The 23,942-nt window shown below is 32.1% G+C and overlaps 1 protein-coding gene across 2 annotated transcripts in view; it reads left to right on the forward strand.

Annotated features, from left to right (window-relative positions):
• The window catches only part of LOC140450234 (uncharacterized), a 584,309-nt gene that overhangs the window by 40,029 nt on the left and 520,338 nt on the right, over positions 1 to 23,942 (forward strand). The gene's annotated exons all lie outside the window — the stretch shown is intronic.

The raw sequence follows: 23,942 nt of genomic DNA on the forward strand, positions 1-23,942 counted from the left end.
CTTGTCTACACAGGAGAAAGAAGGATTGTGAATACTGCTAAAGAAATTGGCAACATCGTTGAAAATTACTGTGGCTCACTAAAAACAGAACCATTTATCTTCCCTTATCCTTTCGCTTTCTGATTTCCTTTACAATTGTGTGGTCGGCAATTAAAAGCAGACAAGTTAATTTTTAAGTTTTATAGTTAAAATAAGTATGAAAAAGATCAATACTTAATATGGAAATTTGTCTGTTTTATTTCAGAAGTAGATAAATTTTTAGGTACCTATTTTTAATAAATAAAAATGTCTCAAAAATTGACTGTCCCTTTCTTTCCACCAACCACACAATTTAACCATTACAAAATTAATCATATTTACTAATGCAACATGCAAATTAAATTTTATTTATATTTTTATTTCAGCATCTGTCCTCTCTTTAGATCTCTTCAGATATTTCATTATCAAGTTTTAATTTTCTTCCCCCTGGCAACACTGATTTTGGAGTTTTTCCAAGCAGCATCTGAAAACAAAATTAATGTACATTCATTAATTGAACAAACTAATTTTTGAGTTAGTTCATTATACTTTGCTTATTTTGAATATATCATCATTTAAAGGCGTAAAATTAAACACATGAATTTCAAGTGCTGTAGTTTTAATGAATCTCACCTAAACTAGAAGAATACCAATCCAACCATTGGTATTTATTTCTAATGACCAAATGAGCAGTAATTACATTTTGATACTTAAAAAACAAAAATAACAGTGTATAAATAAAATATAAGGCCAACAACAAACCTTCATCTCATATAGCTAGCTGTAGTTCTTAAAGCAATCTCATAGCCAGACCTGAACATTTGTGAGTTGGTAAATTTTGCCATCTAAATTACATATGACACAGTTAACGATATGCTTCATCGGCTATATGTGGTCACTTAAGCGGTAGTGTAAATTCTTAAATGTACCTTAAATTGATTTATGTTTACAAGTTACAAACCTTTTAAAAGCAGAGCTATAGTTGTGTCTTCAAAAGCTTTATATTGCTCTTTTCCTAGCCAACTATATTTTCCTTGAATTTTATTGCAGATCAGCTTCTTTAGGCTTCTCCTAACAAATTTGTTTATGGTCTTCTCACCAATTTTGGAATCCTCATTATCCTAAAATACAAAATCAATCAAACATCCATTTGCAAATTTTGGTTTCTCATAACGATCAATTTTTGGATATGTAAACAAATTACACAAACTAGGATCAAACTGACTACTAAAACTCTTTTGTAGTGGGATTCCATCAAAATTTACACAAATTTTTATAACATTGTTTTTTGCGAAGATAAAAATACCTTAGAAATTTCAATCATATGGATCTGAGTATTTGTTATCTGGGTGAAGCAAGAAGGATTCTAGCATCTGAAGGCAAATGAGAAAGATTAGGAATTTCTTTATGAATTTTTAATAAATTACCTAGTATTAAAGGACAAAGTCCAGTTGCATAACTTATTAGAAAAATTAAAAACATCTTAATAATGTTCTCTAGAATTCTCGTTACAACCATGTTTAGACCTCTCTTCAGTTTCATTGAAAGAAGAGCTTTGTAAAGGATCACCAGAATGGTCGTCCACGTGGTCCATTTGGATTAGTTTAGGTATTTAGCATGATGTTAATATCGGAAGTATAGTAACCTAAACTATTTGAACTGAAACTCTCATCAAAATGATCAGTTAGGGATTCCGAAGAAAGGTTTGAAGAAGATGGAATATCGGGGTTATTAATATTTTCAACAATATTCTCTACGTTTTTCGTAACCATCCTCTGTCGTTGACGTTTAAAAACAAATCGTTTTTTTTAAACATAACTTATTTTAGGAAAAATTACACTTACCTTTTTGTAATAAAATAAAAACGAAACTCGGAAGTAACCTAACAAATGGTACCAAATCTTTAACAATACACTATAACCAAAGCAAGCATCAAAAAAAGTTGCTAATTCACACTATTTGCAATATATGCTGCTTAAATAGAATTCTTTTATTTCTTTTAAGCATTAATAATATTATAATTAAACTGTGCCATTTATTTAAATAGGTATGACATGAAAATGACAATTGATATCATCATTTTGCTAGTTGCCAGCTGCCACACTTGTTTGTTCATCTTCAAGATTCATATTGTTGATAAAAATTATATTTTTACTTTTAGCAAACTTATATCATCGTGGTAACTAGAATAATAAAACAATTGTAACGAATTAGCTAGAAATAAAAGAGTTTTACACTTTACCTAAAAACAAAAACATGTTTTGGATATATTAAACTATACAATTTTTAATTAATCATGATTTAACCTATTCGCTTTTAATTATTTTATTAACGTAAATAATTTTTTATTCTATTGAAATATTTGCTATTTGATCCAATAATTGGTAAATGTCGGACGTCCAGGGAACGTCCATATTTAGTCCACCCAAAGGGGCCATTTTACGTCCAGACACGTCCGGACTAAAACCGGACTAAAACTGGACGTAAATTGGACGTCCATATGACGTCGTGTGTTACTAGGGAATAAATTGGAAAAAAATACAAATGTAATAAATTATAAAATAAACACTTTTATTGCAAAAGATTAGAATAAATGTAAGTCTGAGTAAGTGACACAAATAAATAAATAAAGTCGATGTACACTACCTGTTTGCACACATTGTACATATATGACCTCGGTGTTTGCCACATATAGCGTGATGGCATTACATACAATATGTAGTAGTCATGCGCCTCTTTTAATTCGGACAATGGAAATATGCCTTGCGTTTCTTTTCTTCAGGTAACGGACGTTCAACTTCTTTGGAAATTTTGAGGACATCTTTACTATTTTTCTTAAGATTTCGACGTATATAGTCGGTTCGCTATATTTACGCGGGTTTCGGATTAAAAATTTTATTGTAAGTACCCAGTTTTAATTACCTGCTCTTTGGGGAAATATCAACTGGTCAAATGAAATGAAAAATAATCCATACCTTTTTTTAATTAAATAATAATGGAAAATCTTTTATTATATAATTGACAGTATAATAAGGAAAATTACTTCATTAATGGAGTCTAATGTGGCTAATATAAACCTAATAATAATTTTATATTACACTTCACACAGAAAATATGGTCTATGTATATTTGTTCCATGGAGAGAATTTCTAATGAAAAATAAAAAAATTTAACTTGCCAACAAAAATGAAAATCAGTCATTATCATCAAAAATATCATAATCGTCATCATCATCACTGTCATCACCATTAATTGTTATTATGATTGGACTTATTTCGTTTATTTTATTTTCACGAGTCCACCAATCTTCTATTAGTTTCTCACACTTGAATATACAGTTTCACCACACTTCTGAAGTTACAATTGAAAGTGCCTTTCGCCAAGTTTCCCGAACTGCGTCGTCGCTATAACCGTTAGGCCCAATATGGTTGTCCTAATACTGTTTTGCTATTCCCCATATATATTCGATGGGATTAAACTGGCAATGATACGGTGGCAGACGTAAAACTTGATGACCGTAACTTTCAATAATCTGATCTACAACAAAGGTTTTTGGTTTTGCGTGGATATTTGCCAAGCGTAATAATTCTGATTTTAAAATATGTTGTGTAAATGGTATATGTTCCTTTGTCAACCATTCTTTAATTTTATTAACAGTCCAAGAATTCGTTGGACTTTTGTTTAATACTTCAGAATGGTAAGGTGCATTGTCTAAAATAATTACGCTGGGCTCACTTAAACCTGGGAGAAGTTTTTCATGTAACCATTTTACAAACATTTCTGTGTTCATATTATCGTGATAGTCACTTGATTTTGATTTAGATGAAAATATTAAATCAGCACCTTCTATAAAACCCGATTTCCCTCCTGCATGTATATTGTACAATTATGTGTCGCTTCCCTTCTCCATCAGTATGTTTGATAGACTTTACGTTATCATCTTGCCATATTCTCTCAGTTGCACCACTAGAAAATATCCATGTTTCGTCTAAATATATAAAATTTGCCCTTTCTTCTTTTAATTTAGAATATTTTCTTAGAAAGTTAATTCTTTTACGCACAACACAATTTCTTTCACAAAGGGCTTTTCTGTTATCCTCCTTTTGAAATTTGAAACCCAAATTATGTATCACTTGCCATAGACTTGTTCTGCCAATTTCGTCAAATTTTCTATCTTTTAATTCCGAGAGAATTGTATTTAAGGTCACATGTTCCTTGTTGGCTCGCATTCGATAAATGGTATCACGAATTTCAAATTTTTTTCCATCTGGAATATCTTTCGTTTTCAATGATAGGCGAGTTTTTCGGTGATCTTCTTTCGGCCGTTCATTATTGCGATTTTGTAATACTCCTCTTAGTTTGGTTTCACTAATTCCTAGAGCATCACATACGCGTTGATGAACAGACATTACCGATTTTAAAGGACCGCCATTTTCTTTTTCATCCGTAAAATACTTATGTACACTACAAATTAGACTATCTACATCTAACACACGTCTAGGCATTTTTAAATATTTCCACCAAACATACAATGTCAACACTGGCAAAGAATCAATTCAACTGCAATATTGTAACAAATTTATACCTACCCTAATGTTATTTTAATGTATTTTAAAATATGACCATTAATGCAGTTGTTACCTAATTTTCTGGGAAGTCGTTTACTGCAACTGGTTATCAATGAATCATTAGCATAATTTTGTTAATCCGAAACCCGCGTAAATATAGCGAACCGACTATAGTTGTAATCCCCAATCGTTCTTTCAGCCAGAGTTCGGCGAGATGACAAGCCAATTCAAACATATATTCGTATCAGGATAAAACTTTTCTATTTGCTTTTAATCTGTTTGTGGTATAAATAAAACTACGAGTTAAAACTTGTAATATTTATCATACTAAAGAAGATACACAAAGGCCATCTCCTCGTTTTACGACCCCCATTCATATTTGAACGCATCTGGTCAAATATATCCACTCCACCTTTCGTTCCATTATAATCAGTTATTATTGTGAGTTTACCATTTAGATGTATTTTTTAATTGTAATTTTATTAATGTTTTTATATTACCGAACGCATCTATACTATAATCTGCTGTTTTTGCTATTGATTTTTGTAACAAGCATTTCTTCCTCGTTAAAAAAAACCTTAAAACAATATTTTATATCAACCACAACTTTGCCGTTAAAAAAAAAAACAAAAAATATCATAAGCCAAATGACAACACCTGTGAAAGGATTACATGCCCTATCTGCGGTTTCCAGTTTAACCACCGCCACTGACGGTTGTAAACAAACCAATGCCAGTCATAACTTTCTTATTAAAAAAAAAATTACGTGTGTATGGTGTGAGGTTGAAATATTTTAATAAAGAAATAATGACCTCCCAAAATATTGAACCAAACAGTGATACACCCCTCTTATTCTTGGTATGTACTTTATTATTATTGCTGATAATTTATTTTAATTCACTATTAAGCATAAACTTTTATCAAAGTTCATCACTATTGTAAACAGAAGGTTTTTTAAAAGATTTCTCAATATTGGAATATTCTGATCTCTCTATTGGTAGCACTTCTCCCTAAAATTCATAAGAGCTGTAGTATATAATTCTCTGCCAAAATTTTATTTTTTACATTATTCTTTTTCTTCTTAGCCTTCTAGCGTCCATTTTTTGACGTAAGCTTCTCTTAACTACTTTCATCGATCTCGTCCTAAACAAAGTTTATTTTGTCGAGTCGATTTCCATTTCAGAAAATCTTTGTCAAAATACAAAACACTAATAAATTAGCCAATATTGTTGAGTTGCGCTCCTGAGACGACTTTATTATAAGATAGTTGATTCGATTACATGAAATCAACTTTAACTCGAGAATACCCATCAGAAAAATAATACCTTGTGATTCGTCCCTAAAAAGACAACCACATGCCATGATGACAGTAAAATTCTCCTGTTAGTGATTCCATAGTAAATTATAAGGAAAAAAACAAAACAAAAACGTATAATACTATCCCGACTTCTTCTAAATGGACCTATCTTCTAGGAATGTTGGCGACCATATTGACCCATCTTATTCTATTCACAGCAGCTCGAAATAGATCAGTTGACGTTAGACCAGTCCACTTCCTAAGATTGGCCTGCCAGGATATACGTCTACGTCCAGGGTCTCTCTTACCCTTAATCTTACCTTGTAGAATCAACTGTAGAAGTCGGTATTTATCATTACGCATGATGTGGCCGAAGTAAGCCAATTTTTTGTTTTTTATGGTGATAATCATTTCTTTGTCTTTTCTAAGCCTCTGAAGAATAGTTATGTTACTTGTGTGGTGTATATATGAGACCCTCAACATACGTCGGTAGCACCACATTTCAAATGCCTCTAATCGTTTTATGACATCTTCTGTAACGCTCCAGCTTTCTACTTCATAGAGAAGGACACTAAAGACGTAACATCTAAGAATTCTTATGCGTATATTGATACTTAAAGATAAGTTGCAGAGAATCTTCCTAAGGCTGTTGAAATAGCTTCTGGCTTTTTCAATACGAGTTTTTATTCCGTAACTGTGATCCCAAGTATTCTTAATATTGCAGTCCAAATAGCATATTTTTTTCACTCTTTCTAACGGTGTATCGCCTTTTGTAATTAGGGTGTTTATGTTGTTGTTCTTACTAATGATAATTATTTTTGTCTTCTTGCAATTTAGTTTTAGGCCGTATTTGTTACATGTTTCTACAACGTTATCCACCATCCTTTGGAGCCCCTGCGCACTATCTGCCAGCAACACTGTATCGTCTGCATATCTAATATTGTTTATAAGTTGGCCATTTACAGCAATCCCATCTTCTAATTCGTCCAAGGCTAAAGATGTTTTAAGAGTATATGTTAAATAATACAGGTGACAATAGGCAATATGTCTTACTATCCCGACATGGTAAGTATTTGGTCTTACATTTAATTTACTCTCAATAAACACCAAACTCTGATTTTATATGTATGTTATTTAAAAACATAAATGATGTATCCTGGATATGTTATTGACTTACTAATAGTGGTATTTTCTTTTTATTGATTTCCTCTTTTAATATGGGTAACCAGATCCTACTAAATTTACCCTACACTCCTACAATTAGCGTATTTAGAGTCGTTTCTTGTATTGTTTCATTTTTGCCATCTGTTTCTTTTTTAACTATACTTGAATCATTTCTTTAAGCCCTATGTTCATTTTCCCATGCGTGTTTACATATTTAAGATCTATCGAATTCTCTATTTTTAATATAAGAAATGTTCACTCATTCCAACATTCAATGGTCTTGATTTTTCACCTAAATAAAAATGATCGCATTCACAAAGTATTTTATAAATACAATTCTTTGGTATTTTTGTTCATTGTTAGGTTTAGTTTTAAATAAAATAGATTATAATGTGTTTGTTATTTTGAAGTTTGTTAAAATGTTGAATTTATTTCCTATCGTTTTAAGTTTTTCTAATCCTTCCATGCATAGTATTGTTATTTTCCTTGTATTATTCCTTGTTGATGCTGCAGTTTCCCGTTCTAAGTTGTTCTGTTCCATGCGGTCGATTTTTAAAAATTCCTTATTTATAAACGAAGGGGTGTATTCTGTAACATTTCCGTTAAATTTAAGAGGCCTCTAAAATTTAACTTTTAACGGTCCTCCTAAAGTTTTAGGTAACATTGACATTCTATAAAGAAATATTATAGAGGACAGCTAAAATATATTTTTTTAGAGGAATCCTCTAAAAGGTTTTCAATCAGATCCGGCAACGTCGCACGTTGATCATGTTTAAACTACTTGTAAGGTAGAAATTGACCAAAAACTAAGTGTTGGAGGCCAAAAACTTAAGAAAGGAGAAGGACAGTCTGCTTAACTTATTATTTTATTATTATTGAAAATATATTTCAGTTTATTTGTGTTTGCGTTGGCTTTATTTTCGTTTTAATAAAATTTTATTATGTCTCGTGCTCCACGAACAACAAAATCTCAAAAAGAGTTTTTGATAAGTTTTTTTAGAAGAAAATAAAAGTCTAACAGGAATTCAAAATTAATCCTAAATGAATTTTGAAAAGTCCATGTGTTATGAGAAAGGATTGATCATATCTCGGATTATCTTTTGATGTAGTCTGAATTCAGCTCTACAAAAAGAATAAAAATATTGAATTTTGTTATAGGTATAACACATGGATTATAAAGTAAACTGAGAGTTACCTTTCATTATTATTTATTATTTCATCAACTAGAGCTTCGCCAAATATATCATAAAAAACCATTTGTCTTTTTTAATTGTTTATCTGCACTATAATATATAAATAACAAACTAATAATCATATAAACCTAACCAAACAAAAATATTCAAATGATATTTAACGGACTGCTAAAAATTAGAGAACAAGTTTTGACATCCTCCAAAACATTCTGTTTTAGCGGGAGTTTTAACGGTTTAGGTTATAATTTTAACGGATACATAAGTTACAGAATACAAAAATAATTTTAGTGGGCGCTAAAATTTTAGAGGCCTCTAAAATTTAACGGAAGTGTCACAGAATACACCCCAAAGGATAATCAATTTTTAATAAACACATGAAAACAAATGTTTGTTCTCTAAGAACGAATTTTCAAGTAATGGATCTATCGTATAAGGATTTAATGATTACCTGTTTAATACCCCTGAGTCTCGTATCCAGTATCTTTCTTTGAAATTAAAACATCCAGAAAAGGTAATATTAATAAATTCCTTTTCCACGGTAAATATTATTCTCTCTTCTTTATCATTTTCGCAAATAAATACATCATCATCGCTATCAGCTCCTGCACAAGCCTCCTGTCCCCATTTTTTACAATTGCAGCATTGTATCCAGCCTTCTCCTTTTTTGTCTAAAGAATATCTATTGTTGCAATAGAAGCATTCCTTATCTGCACTACTGTCACTGTTTTTAATCTTCTTGGAAGTATTTTCTTTTTTACGGTTTTCTGCTTTAGTGACTTAATCTTAGTCTTTGAGTTAACATTTTTAACATTAACTTTTAGGTTTCTCGTAGCTAGAGATGTCTCCAATTCTTCTTTATAAGGGGTGCTTGTTAATATGAGAGATTTACCTTTATTTTTACTCTGTTGCTTAATTTGTTTTTGAGGTGCTTTTGGATAGGGAACAACTTGTTCCGGAGAGAATAGACCTAAACCAGTGCTTGTTGAGGGCATGTCCATAAGCAAATCTTTGGAAGATTGATTATTTTGTCTTTCTGGAGTAACTTGTTCTTCGACAGGCTGGTCATTTTTGGATTGACTTTTTTCGGAGAAGGATATGCTTTCTTTAATATTTGGCTCATGAAGCCATTCCATTTTTTGGAAACCATTAATGGCATTTAATGGAGTAGATGCTCGTAGGTAAGCTTTTCCAAATAGGTGAGGTACCTCTGAGATAGTTACACATCGCCCTGGATGATGTCTCAGCAACACTTCTATTTCTTGCGTATAAAATGTACTTAACGGATACATTAAGGAAACATCCAATGGCTGCATCCTATGGCTCGTATGAGAAGGTAGGCAAATTATTGTCACTCCATTTTCACGTGCTTTATCAATAATAGCAATATTTTGTGTATGGGTTTTATGGCCATCCAAGATTAAGAGAGATGGGTTTTCTTTTGATGATTGAGTGTGATAAAGAAAATGGTCAAATCATGGTTCAAACAAGTTAAGCTGCATCCAACCAGATTTATCAGTAACGACTAAGGTTCCTGGCGGTGCACCCTCCGAGAACTGCGGCTTCATACGAACTCTGGGAATTATGATCATAGGAGGAACAAATATGCCACTAGCACTCATGCAGATTACAGCAGTAGAAAGCTCCCCTCGTTCTGCAGATGTTAGGGTGCCGACCTGTTTTCTACCATTGACAGCAATCACTTTTGATGGACGACCTTGAAATGTTGTAATCCCTGTTTTGTCAACGTTAAAAATACGGGAGGGTGGGAAGTTCATTTTTTCTTGAAGAGGCTCCAAAATGTCAAAAAATAATGAAACTGGGTGTTTTTGTTGAAATGATGTTTGATGTTTTTCTCTACCATCTGATATGCCAAGCTACGGATGGAATGAGTTGTAAGACCGAACATCATAGTTTCCATATTCTTTGCATATGTTACCAATTGCTGCTCCAACTCTAGAGGAAATGTAGGCAGTCGGCTCCCAAGTAATTTAGAATGACCTGTTGCGGATTTATTTCTTCCTTTAAACCTTCTTTCCAATGTTGATTTTGGAACTTTTCCATTGTTGATTTTTTGGATGCTTTTAGAAATCCACAAGTTCCTTTTTCTAATGCTTCCAGAGCGCTGGCCATAGATTTTTCAGACCATTTTTGACGCTCAGTCTTTCGTTGGTAATTTTTAGGCATCTGAAACAAAAACAATTCTTCTAAGTTTATTCTTATATTACCCTAAACAAACTTGAATATTTTTGCTTTTAAAAGTGTTTTAACTACAGAATTTTCACATAAGGGGTAAAACGGGATATCCCATTTTAGCCCACCCGGGTATTTCATGTTTTACCCCACATGCTGTTTAAAAAAAAACTTACCTTGTATGCTCAATATGAGTTGGTTCACTCAAAAAACTTATTTACATTATGCGCAGGGCACTAGACATCATCTTAGTTCAAAAATTATTTCAAAAACTTGTTTAAAACAAAAGTTACAGCTTAAAACGTGGGACCCGAAAATTACATCAGGCACCTGTCAAAACACATATTTTGGTTTGAGCACGAGGTCGGGTGTTTGAACTACGGCGCGTTCGAACTACAAGCCAAGGCGCATTAGACGAATATTTTAAGTATTTTTCACCGCGGCGGACTCCATTGGTAGGCCGCTAGAGGCACTATCCCGTTTTACCCAAGTATCCCATTTTACCTCACCTTCCCCTACATAATGTCAATAACTCCATTGCAGCTGATACATTTAGTCTTGTTCTAGTTGCCATTGTATTATCAATTTCTAATTTTGTTTTATTTTTCAAAATATTATCTATTGGCAGATTTGTAAATAAACTATTTATGTCAAAACTTATAAAACTTACTAAAATATTATTTGAATTAAATGTAATATTTGATAATTTATTTAGAAAATGTCCTGTATTTTTTATAAATGTGTCATTTTTATTTGCAAATGGTTATATAATACTTAATCAAAATTTTGACAGTTAACTACACGAAGAATTCATGGTACTGCAAATAGGTCTGGGTGATGTATTCGCTTTATGAACATTCGGTACTTCACAAAAATGAGGTGTCTTGCTGTAATGAGGTGTAATTAGTCTTCTTTAATAATTTGTTAAATAACCTTTAGACTTAAATAAAGTTCCATATATTCTGTTTTCCAAAGGCTTCGTTGTATCCTTTGTTAATGATGTATAAGCTCCGTTTGTAATTAGGTCTTTAATTTTGTTTTCATATTGAATTTTATCCATTATCACAGTTGCTAATTATCTCCACCACGCTAATTATGTTTAATTTTGATAGATCGATGAGTAACAGCAAAGTTTAAACCCTTTGAGAGTATTTAACTCTGCGTTGCATTTAAATGTCTATTTGATAAATTGACCACTGTAGCGAATATGCTATTATTTCTATTGACGTTATCTAATATGCTGGACGAAAATATGAGTGAAGAAAATATCTCAATATTTACCAACCCACGAAACAAGAGAATATAGAGTATTATGTAAAATTATATTGGAAAAGTCTAAAATAAAATAAAACAAAAAATAATAAACGAGGAACTAAAGGCAGTAAGAATTAAAAAAAAAATAACGACTTCATAATTATCCTTCCAGCAGACAAGGTAAATTCAAGCCTTTGGAAAACAAAATATATAGAACTTTATTCAAGTTTAAGATTATTAAATAAAATATCAAAGAAGATTGATAATTGAAGAAGATCAATTACACCTCATTAAAGTAAGACACTACCTTTCCTGGATGGTTTAATCTCACACAACGATACTGGATATGAGACTCAGGTCTATAAAAAACCAACACACACGAACAGATATCTCCTTCTTCTTCTACTTCTTGGAGATCTTTCGATCTGTTTAATTCTGAAGCAGCCTCTGGTTAATTTCCTGGGAGGTAGATTGCCAACTATCCCTCCATCTTTTAGGTAGTCTTCCGGGAGGTCTTGAACCGGGCGGGTTGTTTTCTAGGGTAATTTTTGAAAGTCTATTCTCATCCATTCGTCTTACATGACTGTACCACATCCTTTTACGCTGCCTTCTCCATCTTACAATATCTTGAATTTTGCACTGCTCTCTAATGTTTGTATTTCTGACCCTGTCTCTTCTTGTTTTGCCCACTATTGTTCTTAGGGTTTTCATCTCGGCAACCCTTAGCATCTGTTTCGTTTTTTTGGTATCTTCGCGCACTTCTATGCCATATGTCATGATCGGTCGTATGCAAGTCTTTAAGATTCTAATTTTACTATCTGTGTGCATATACGGATTTGACCAGACTATCTCCCGCAGATATCCCAACAATGCGGATGCTTTGTTGATCTGACTCCTTAGGTCCTTTACTGGGTCGTGTCTGCTTGATATATCTATGCCCAGATATCTGAATTGCATCACCTGTTCTGTGGGGTTGTTCTCAACCCCTAACTTACATCTGAGATATCTAAATTACAAATTTAATCACAACATCAGTTTTAAAAAAGGAATAATTAAATCCTTATACGATAGAGTCAAAATTACTTGCTCTAACTAAAATTCGTTCTTAGAGGAGAACATCAATCTTAGGTATATTAAAAATAAAGAATTTGATAGATCTCAAATATGTAAACACGTATGTCTAAATTATCAATAAAGGACAATTCAGATAAAATTAAATTATTATAAGAATTTTTCACCAAGTATCAAAAAACAAAATTTGTTTAAATTATTAATGTTTTATATTTTGAGAACGATTTCCGAAAGGGAAATCGAAACGTCAAAAATAAACCTATTTTAAACTAAAATTGTAACTTATTCCCAATAAAAATAGTAACTGTATTAAGATGCCACAATAAAATAGCTTCAGAACAATATCTTGTGAAGTTTTAACGATGGTCTTTTTGTTCGAAGCTTCATTTGAGTTTGGCAAATTTGGTTGTGATATCCTGGACTTTTGTTTTTGATCTTAGCCAGTCGTTCTTCTTTCTATGTGACAGTCATATACCTAACATTGATCTTTCCATTGCTCCTTTCTGTTCTGACTATTTTGTTTAAATTTGCCTTGGTAGGATCCAGGGTTAACATCAATATGCCATGATAGGAAAAATGCTTAAGTTGAACACTTTGCACTTTAAGTATTGAAGTATTTTGCGATTCTTTAGTATCTATCCAACAAAGTTTTCCAAATCTTGCCCATACCAGTCTTGTTCTTCTAGTGATTTCCTCACTTTGATTCGCTTTATTAAGTTTCACAATTTGGCCTAGGTAGATATATTCTTGGACTTGTTCTATCTTTTTGCGTTTATAGTTACACGTCTGGTGTCGTCTCCGTTTGTCAGTGTTTTTTTTTTGTCATATTTATTCTCCACCGTTGTTTGTAATTTGTCGAATGTGCTAGCTATAATCACTATGTCATCAGCGAATCTGAGGTGGTTTAACTTGTTGCCATTAATGTTGGTAACTCACCATTTTGTGAGTCAATCAGTTATTAATACTGCCCAGCTAAGCTGAAAGGTCCTATCTACCAATTGTGCTATTTTGAGAAAAATGCAATTAACTTTAGTTTGCTGCGCCATCCGTAATATTAATATCAAACTGTAATCTTGAATGAACTTGATTTGTGTATATACAATGTATGTGGATTATCCACGGAAGTAATTAGTTTAAGGCTTACATGAGTTTTGATAGATAGGACGGTTTAGCTTAGGATTTTATTAAAAATTTCAGATAGGACAAGATTTTTTATAACGAACCTTTATTACACTTATAACAAAACATTTTTTTATATATATAAAAACTTAATACAATCCTCTAATGTAAAAAAACTAAAAATTCTCTATTTTCGTCCTCTTCAGGTGCATCGCCTACCGGTAGTTCTTCCCAAAAATTTCTCCTGTTGGCTGGAATTATAGCTTGCAGGTTATTCAGCAAATTTTGCTTTCTCGCTTGACTAATCCCTTAGTTAGATGTTCGTGGAGATGGAAGTGTCATACCAGTTTTAAGTTCAGAAGTTTTAGCAGTTAAAAAGCTCAGTTCTGTCAAATGTTTTGTGTCATATGAGTTTTTATATTTTAATGTTTTCTCTCCCCTCGTAAAAATTGCGAGAGAAATATTATTGAGATAGCAGCGTGATGTTAACATTTGTAATTTGTATTTTGAACTGAAATCTAACCACTCATAGAAATTTCTAATCTCTAATACTACAACATCGGTCTGTTTTGTTAAATTTAGAACACATTGAACATAGTCATTAAAATCCCAAACAATTTTGGCCCTCTTTAATGATTTTTCTACCTGGTGGTGAAAATGGTCCGCGGACATAAACGTGTATCCACGCTCAAAGTATTTTATGGTTAATTGTTTTAAGTTAAGTTCTGTAGCATTGACTATATAGACAAAAAATCTAAACAAACACCAATTCTTGTTGTGCCCCGAGCAATTCTCCATCCAAACTGTTATGGATTGTTTATCCTTGTTTTTTAGGAAGAATGCGTAGAAAGTAGACACTATATCTTCTTTTTTTCTTCCTGATATTCCTTCTTGTGCCACAGAATTCCTAAAGGACGGACGTTTCTACCTTTCCCGACACCAACAATACTTTCATTAAAAGCAATTATGCGCCTATTAAAAATGACTTCTTTAAACATATCTGCTCTTGGAAGCATTATCACTTTCTGAAGATCTGCTGAAACTATGAGATCTGATGATTTTAGTTGCGATTCCGCATCTCTTTCATACTCTTTCCGTAAAATATTTATTTCTGTGAGATACATAGTTTTCACACACTACACAATTTTCTGTTGGATTAATATGATTGGCTTCGGTTTTATGGAGATCATATGATGCACACTGGAAGCACTCTTCACAACCAAGTTGTGCAAACGATATGTTGAGTTTTGCAATTTCCTGACGATAGAGCTCATAACTACCCTGATAATTAGGATTCTTTATCTTGTAGTCATTGTACATCATTGTAATTGAAATATCCGATGGTAAGTATAGACGATTTCGAGCATGCTCCCGACGATAATGAGATACGGTAAGTCGAAAAGACTTTATAATATGTTCAACGATCGGTTGTTTGTCAATAAAATTCAGAGCTGGTCGGTGTCCTCGTTGGTCTTGTTTTGGAACAATAGTATTATTATTATCAGTTCCTCTAATATTTTTCAAAAATCGATCATTACTTTTGTCATAGCCTAACGTGGCGAGGAAAAAAGTTTTACATACTTGCATATCTAATCCGTTAGCATCCCGTAGATAAATATTTGTGACGCGAATCAGTTGCAACAGTATTTTTTCTTTTGTTTAGTTGTCTAACATTACCGTGCACAAACAAACGTTGAGCTTGTGTGTTCCTAATACTGATGATAATTTCTGCTTTTTTCTTTCGCCAGGTGCTTTTTTTTATTTTTTGTTCTCTTTCTAATTGTTCCCTTTTTGGTGTACATCTTAGCGTTATTGTTTTCAGCAATGTCTATGGATGAAGTGGCCATGTAGTCGACCATAGACTTCAATAATTGATAAACAGATGCATCTTCTTCGACTAAACTTTCATTATCAGACATAGCTGGAGTGTGGAATAGGCAGTCGCTATTTTCATTACTGACACAGCCTTCTACAGACAAGGACTCGATACAAAAATCGTCTTGCTTTGGATCGTAGTCGGGATCATTGTTAACATTTTTGGTATTGACAAGCTTTTTATTAACATGTAGTCGTTCTCTTAATTGTCTATTTAAGACAAGATTAACCATTTGACGGCCACGGCTGGTGGAAGCGTTGGCGGTCATACTAGAATAAAACAAAGCATTACTTTATACACTGTTAAGAGGTTACTAAATAACTATTCTAACCTAACTACTGCAAGAAAAGATTATATGTATTATTAAAGTGTTTAAGCGAGTTTTATATGTTGGAGATTTTGCAGTTATATTTACCTACCGTAAGTTTCAGCTTCAGCATAGTAAATGTAATGAAAATAAAAACGGAACTAAATATAAGAGGTACTTAAAACAGTCATGGAGGTACTACTATCTGGCACAATAAATAATAATGATTAATTCGATACTTACTTTGAGGTATAAATCAAATTCTTAATTCTCTGCACTAAAAACTGACATTACAGGAAACAAACACTTCTTCTTCTTCTTCTTTTTGGCTTTTATTCTTCTGAATAATCAGCCAGTACATTTGTTTTGTTAATTTTTGGGCCACTGTCGTGAGTCTGAGAATATCTCATGCCCTATTATCAATTATCATTGACATATAGACATTTTTTTTCTACAAATCTACATTTTATTTATGTTTTCTATTTTCTTATCGTTGGTTTAAATGTTAATATTGGATAGGTTATTATTAAGGTTATAATTTTTATAATAACATTTATAATAACAAACACTTTCGATTTTTAGGTTATGTTGTTTAAAGGTGCAATGCTGAATATGTCATATCTGTCACTCAGGACGTGCTAGATTTTGGGTAGCATAACAAATTGCAAGTCCTATCTGTTACAATACGACACTTCAGGTTTGTGAAGATGAAATAGGACGTAATGCTTAGTAATCAGGTTTTAGTTTGAACTTAGGATAACAAGCATCGCTTCAGAACAGCTATTTAATGATAGATAGGACAGCTCAGCTTTGAAAGGAAGATAAAGAATGCCTTTTGCTACCACCCAGTACCGTTAGGACTAAAATTGCAATTTTGTCAGTTAGGACCTTTCAGCTTAGCAGGGCAGAATAGTTCTAGTAAACAGTTTGTACACTTGACTGAGTAACGATATAGGTATATACTTTTTAAAGTCACATTTGTACCATTTTTTGTGTAGGAGTATTACGAGACTTCCGTTCCAGTCTTTAGGGATTTTGCTATTATGGAGACAACTATTAAATAGCTCTGTTAGTATTGGAATTCTTATTATCTTGCTTGTTTTAAAAGCTTGGCAATTATATCGACGTGGCGTATAAATTTCTCTATATTTGATAGTACCTCTGATCCCACGTTTTTTATTTTTCTTTTGACGTTCTCTTGTAGTATTTACTGTCACAATATTTCTTCTCCCATAAAGTTTTCTATTAATATACTTATTTTTTTACATGACGCATTAACCTTACAGGGTTATAACGGGCTCGGATTGTGTTACAAAATTTGGACTTAAACTAAAATTATTATTGTCTTTTCCAAGAGCACTTTTTAGAGTTTCGTACTTGGGACACTGTCATCAACAATATTTTACTTCTTCTTCTTCTTCGTTTGTTTTTGGGTTTCGATTATATAATCATTTACCCAGTACATGTAAGGTTATGCTCGTCTTGCTCTAGGCAATGCACAACCAGGGATAAATTTCTACTTCTGTTTACTTTACTGCTAATTGACAACTGGGTGATACTGAAAGATCAGCTTTTTCATTTGTTTATCTTCTTCATTTAAGGTTACTTTTTACTGCTAATTGACAACTGGGTGATACTGAAAGATGAGCTTCTCCATTTATTTATTTTCTTCATTTAAGGTTACTTTTTACTGCTAATTGACAACTGGGTGATACTGAAAGATCAGCTTTTCCATTATTTGTTTATCTTCTTCATTTAAGGTTACTGTTTACTGCTAATTGACAACTGGGTGATACTGAAAGATTAGCTTTTCCATTTGTTTATCTTCTTCATTTAAGGTTAGATTAGACTTTTCTCGTTTGGGGGTAGCTTCCAAACATTGTCACATTAGGTTTATGGGTAATGCTACCTTCGGTTAGGATTAAGGATTTTAAGGACGTACATTTTTGTATGTTAGGATATTTCCAGTATTTTCTAGATTTATTTTGTTATTTTGACAAGTATAAAAAAAAAAAAAAAAATTTTATAGATCGATTTGAAAAAATTTGATGAATTTAATAATTATTTTTATAACTTTCTCAGAGGGTTTATATAGAATACTATGTAAAGATATTGGACTCTCTACTCCTGCTTTTATTAGTTCTAAATACAGATCCATATTTTTGTGTTTGTTTATGGGACATTCAAAGAAGATATGGATCACTGTTCCAATGGTTCCGCATTCACATATCGGTGTTTCCGTTTTACCTATTTTGTAGAGATAGCAAGGAGTTTTGCAATGTCCACTACGTAACCGATTAATATTTGTTATGGTATTTCTGCCCATATACCCACATTTGGCATACCATGGTTTTATGGGGAAATCACACTGCAATCTGCAATAGTTTGGATCTTTATGTTTAATTTGGGAATGCCATTCATTGTAGAACTGTGTTAAAATGTCTTTTTTTGTAACGCAAAAGATATCTGTACTAACATTTTTTATATTATATGGTACTCTTAATTCTCTCCCAATATTCGCCAGCCTATCAGCTACCTCATTACCTTTAATCCCCTGATGTCCAGGTACCCATTCTATTCCTATCGAGAATCCCATATTATTAGCTTCTACCAATAGTTTTTTGGTCATTATGGTTACGTAATCCATTTGATCCCATTTGAGACTGGAAATTTTGGATAAAGCACTTTTTGAATCCGCAAAGATAACTGCTTTCATGATCCCCTTCTCAATGCACACAGAGATAGCTTTATATATAGCTATCATTTCAGTTGTACAGATTTGTGTGTAATTATGGAGCCTTGATGAAAATTTGTAATTAATCTGTGGTATATAAATTCCAAATCCAGATTGGTTTGTTTGTGGGTCGATAGATCCATCTGTATATACATAGGTATGATTACTATATATTCCACCATATTTTGCTAAAAACATTTCATTAGATTCAATTTCATATTTTTCATATTCTAGGCTATTAATTGTAATAGGATACAAAAGAATTTTTCTTTCTACTTCATATATGGGATTAATTTTGTATCGGATTTTATTTTTTGATTTTTTGAGTATGTCCGTATATGCTAATGAGTAGTCTGGTATAGCTTTATTCTTCCAAAATTGGTTATTTGCGTTTATAGCTTCATTTAACTTATTTAAACTTCTTATTACTATGTTATTTTTTTCAGACATTTGTTTCAATATATACTTATGAGCCAATATTTCCCTTCTAACTTTTAGTGTGGATACTGAACATTCCGCTTGTAATATTAAAATTGGTGTAGAACGTAGATTTGTTATAATCCTTAAGGCCACATTTGGTACTTGTTCCAACTTCATCATCAGACTTTTACTGCAAGGATTTAAAAGATTGGCTGCATAATCTAAATGAGATCTTACTATCCCTTTGTATAAGCTTAAAAGAATGTTTGGATCAGATCCCCATTTTGTACCACAAATTGCTCTCATAACATTAATTCCTTTGTTTGCTTTAGCTATCATATCATTTATTTGAATTGTCATATTCAAGTTACACTGTAGATGGAACCCCAGATACTTTATTTCATTTTTCCATGGGATTTCCATGTTGTGGTACATAAGGTGGGGGAAGTTATAAACTTGAGCTCTTTTTCTAAATATTATTGCTTTTGATTTATGTGCTGAGATTTTAAAGTTGTGTGTTTCAAACCACTCCTGTAATTTTTGTAAGTAAGTATTTAAGCAATTAATTGATTTATATATATCTGACCCTTGTACCAGAATTACAAAATCATCTGCATATTGGAAGCACTCCATTTCAGGTTTGATTAAATCATGTAAAGACTTAGAGTACAAATTAAACAATATTGGACTGAGAGGAGACCCTTGTGGCAATCCAGTTGATGCTTGGATTGGGCCTAGTATATTGTTTGATTTATCTTTAATATAAATATTTCTATTGAGCAAGAATTGCATAATTAGGTTTGTATAGGTTGTTGGAATACCATACTTTATTAGATATTTATATAGCAAAAACGTATTGACAGTATCATATGCCCTACTAATATCCAAAAAAATTGCGATTGTATTTAAATTTTTACTAAATCCTGTTCTAATATAATTTATTGTTAATGCTAAATTATGGTTACACCCTTTATTTCTTCTAAATCCTAACTGTTTTGGATTCAATATACAATTTTTTTCAATTATTTGTTCAATTCTTAATTTAATTATATTTTGGAGTATTTTGCCCACACATGACTCTAGGGCAATATTTCTATAGTTGTCTGCACATAATGGATCTTTATAGGGTTTTAAGAAAGGAATAACAAGAGTGTTTTTCCATTCTTGTGGAAATCCAGCTTTTCTGTTCATTATTTGATTAAATATTATTGACAGTGATTATAATGCTACCGGAGGAAGTCTGCCAATCATACTATATGTTATTAGATCTAAGCCAGTAGCCTTATCCTTTTTTTTAATGACACTTATTATTTCCTCTCTGGAAATGTCCTCCACATTGTCATTGGATTGGATAACAGTAAATTCTGGATCTGTTATATCAATTCCCAATTTATTTAATATATCCAAAGCTATGTGTTTGCTGGGAAGTTTGGCAGGAATTATTGCATTTTGATATGTGGAGAACTGTTTAACAGTTCGCCATATTTCTGCTAGAGGAGTGTCCCTGTTTAGTCCATTACAAAAGCATCTAAAACTATTTCTTTTTTTATTTTTAAATATTTTTTTACTATAGGCAAAGATTTTTTTGATTTCTATATAATTATCTGTACTTGCATCTTCTTTGTATTTTTTGATTTTTTCTTTCCTCATTTTAATTAAATTTGAGCATTCCGTGTCCCACCATGGAGGACTTTTCTTTTTTCCTGTGTGCTTTTTTGTTTCCAAAAAGGGTATTTCTTCATCACTCACCTTCTCCATAATTTGCGTAAAGGTGCTATATTCTTTACACCCACTTTTCATTAGTTCTTCTATTTTTGAACAGTATTTTTCCCAATTGGCATTTTTAATGTTTCTTTTGTAACTTTTTTGGATAGATGTATGTTGAATTTGTGTCTGGATTTTACACATCGTTGGGAAATGATCACTACCACCCGAGTCCTCTAACACATCCCATTGACATCTGTTCACTATTTCCGAGGAGATTAGTGTTAGATCTACTGCTGAAGCATTCTGACCTGGGAGTGTAATCTGTGTGGATCTTCCATCATTGCAACAAACTAGATCCAAATCCTCTAGAGAGTCAGCAATTATTCTTCCATTAGCATTAGTAGTTACCTGACTTCCCCAAAGTGCATTATGTGCATTCAGATCACCCATTATAATTTTATTGCCTCTGATTTTTTCTATTCGCCCAACCCATCCATTTAAATCTATTTTTGCCCCAGGATGAATATAAATATTAAATATTGTTATGTCCCAATCAATTATTTTAACTGCTAAAATTTGAATTTTACTATTATTATTGTTATAAGTATATACTACTTTATGATCCAAACTATTATCAACAGCAGTAGCAATACCACCATAACCATCTAATCTATCCAATCGATGTATTTTATACCCTCTTAAATAAAAATGATGATTTATTTTTAACCATGTTTCATTTAATAATATTACTTTAGGGTTAAAATCGTGTATAAAAATCTTTAAACTATTATAATTACTGTTTAAACTTTTTATGTTCCATTGTAGGATGTATGGATTCTTGGGATCCATCTAGATCTAATAATTTTCTATTTGTTGAAGTTTCATGTGTAATTAGCTTGTTCAAGTAGGTGATTAGGTCTTCCTTATGTCTCCAATTCAGTTTTTTTAGTATTTCATTCAATATTTTTTCCGTTTCCCTCTCTAGTTGTTCTGTACGTGAACATCCAGGGATAGGAATTTTAGAACTAACAGAGAAGGTTCCCTCTTCAAATCTGCTATTTGGAGATATTAAATTCTGATTGTGAAGCTCTCTGTCATAAGTTTTATTTGACTCGTTAATTTTTCTTTTATTTTTGTTCCCGCTATTTTGTTTTTTTGCTAAACCACTGTTCTGGGTTACTTCGAATATTTTCTATCCATCGCTCATTAATTGGAATTCTGTCAGGTATATTAACCTGATTTGATAGAGGTGGAAATTCGTCCTGGCTTACTCTAAATGTATTTTCTTTTGATAACTTTTTATTGGAGACATATGGATACCTTTCACTTGCTCAAAATAAGAGAGATTATCTAATGACATAACAGCTTTAATATTCTGTTGTCTGACATATTCAGGACACTCTTTAAAAGTACTTACATGAAAATTACTACTACAATGGAGACATTTCATCATACATTCACCTTCATGTGCTTTATCAGCACAATTTTTACATTTTTTATCCCCTCTGCATTGATTTTTTGTATGGCCAAAACGAAAACAATGATAGCATTGAACCACCGGAATCATATATGGCTTTACCCTAAAGGGAATCCCATATATAGAAACCTCTTTTGGAATTTGTTTTCCTGAAAAGGTAAAAGCAACTGTCTCTGTATTTATGTATTTGCCTGAATCATATTTTGATTTTCTTTTAAAACGTCTTACCTCCAAAATTTTAATATTTACTGAGGATGTACCCGAAAAACTAATTAATTCAACATCAGAAATACTTGCATCAACATTATTTACTACACCCCTACAAGTTACTTTATTAGCAGGAATAAAGAGTTCATATCCATCATTTTTAATCTCTATATTTGAAACAAATTTATTAGCACATTCCCATTTCTTAAAAATAACGCTAATTCGGTTTTTACCCTTTTTATGAATTTTTTGTATATTCTCAATTTTCTTATCATGTATATATTTTGCTAGCTTTAAAAAACTATAATTTCCGACCTTATTGTTTTTTGATTCCATATAGACCTCAAATGGGCCAGTGTCGGTATACTGATAAGAATACTGTTTTTTGTCTTTTTTACTCTCATGTTGATTAGTGGTCTCCGAATTATCATTATTTCCTACAAATGTTTTGTCTAAATTTATATTACATTCTATATCTGGACCAACCCCCCCTGTGCTATCCCCCATTATTAAACCTCTTTAAATCTTTTTTTTCCAATTGATTTTAAACAATAAAAATTATTTATATACAACTAAAAATTAAATTAAAGTTTATAAAGATAGGAACAGAACTATTATAATACAACCTCTCTCCACAAAAGCCAATCACGGAAACCGAAGATAGCCTCAACCCTCAACCTCAAATGAGTTTGACAGAACCTCTCTCCTACTTTCGATGGACAAAATCGACAAATTGTTAAGATTTTCTTCAAAAAACCGTGCTTCAAGTTTGACAGTTTTTTGACATTATTTTACCGTTTAGACACTTTCATATTTGTCAGACACAGGTTTAGCCACACGTTGCAGTAAGTAGTCATTTGTTAACCAAGCATGGCCAATCTGAAGGCGAGTGAAGTTTACATGTTCTTTTCTATTTTTTAATTTTAGAATATTGTGATGGTTAATATAATTTTCGTACAGCTTAGTAGGACAGTTCTTCCATATATCCTGCCACATTGTAATAGACTTTTCGGACAATGATGTTTTCCATTTTTATTTATGTTTAATATCAGAACTAGTGTATTTAATATGGTAAACAGTATGAAATGTATGTATGTAAATGAATCTAATTTTAGAGGCTGCTGCGTAATCTGATAAGTAGATTGCTGCCCCAGTTTTCTCTTTATTTTTGGAGGTATCCGTGTAAACTTTGTAACAGCTACCATATTTGCTGCGTTGTTCAAGTAATTCTTAATTAATTTGAGCCAGTAAAGAAAAGGCCAATTGGATTATATTGGAGCAGCAAAAGAAAGACAGATCTTCTAAACGTGAGTGGGATCTCTCGAGTCACCCAGTATAGG

This window comes from Diabrotica undecimpunctata, chromosome 9 (genome assembly GCF_040954645.1).
Source record: "Diabrotica undecimpunctata isolate CICGRU chromosome 9, icDiaUnde3, whole genome shotgun sequence".
Classification (NCBI taxonomy): domain Eukaryota; kingdom Metazoa; phylum Arthropoda; class Insecta; order Coleoptera; family Chrysomelidae; genus Diabrotica; species Diabrotica undecimpunctata.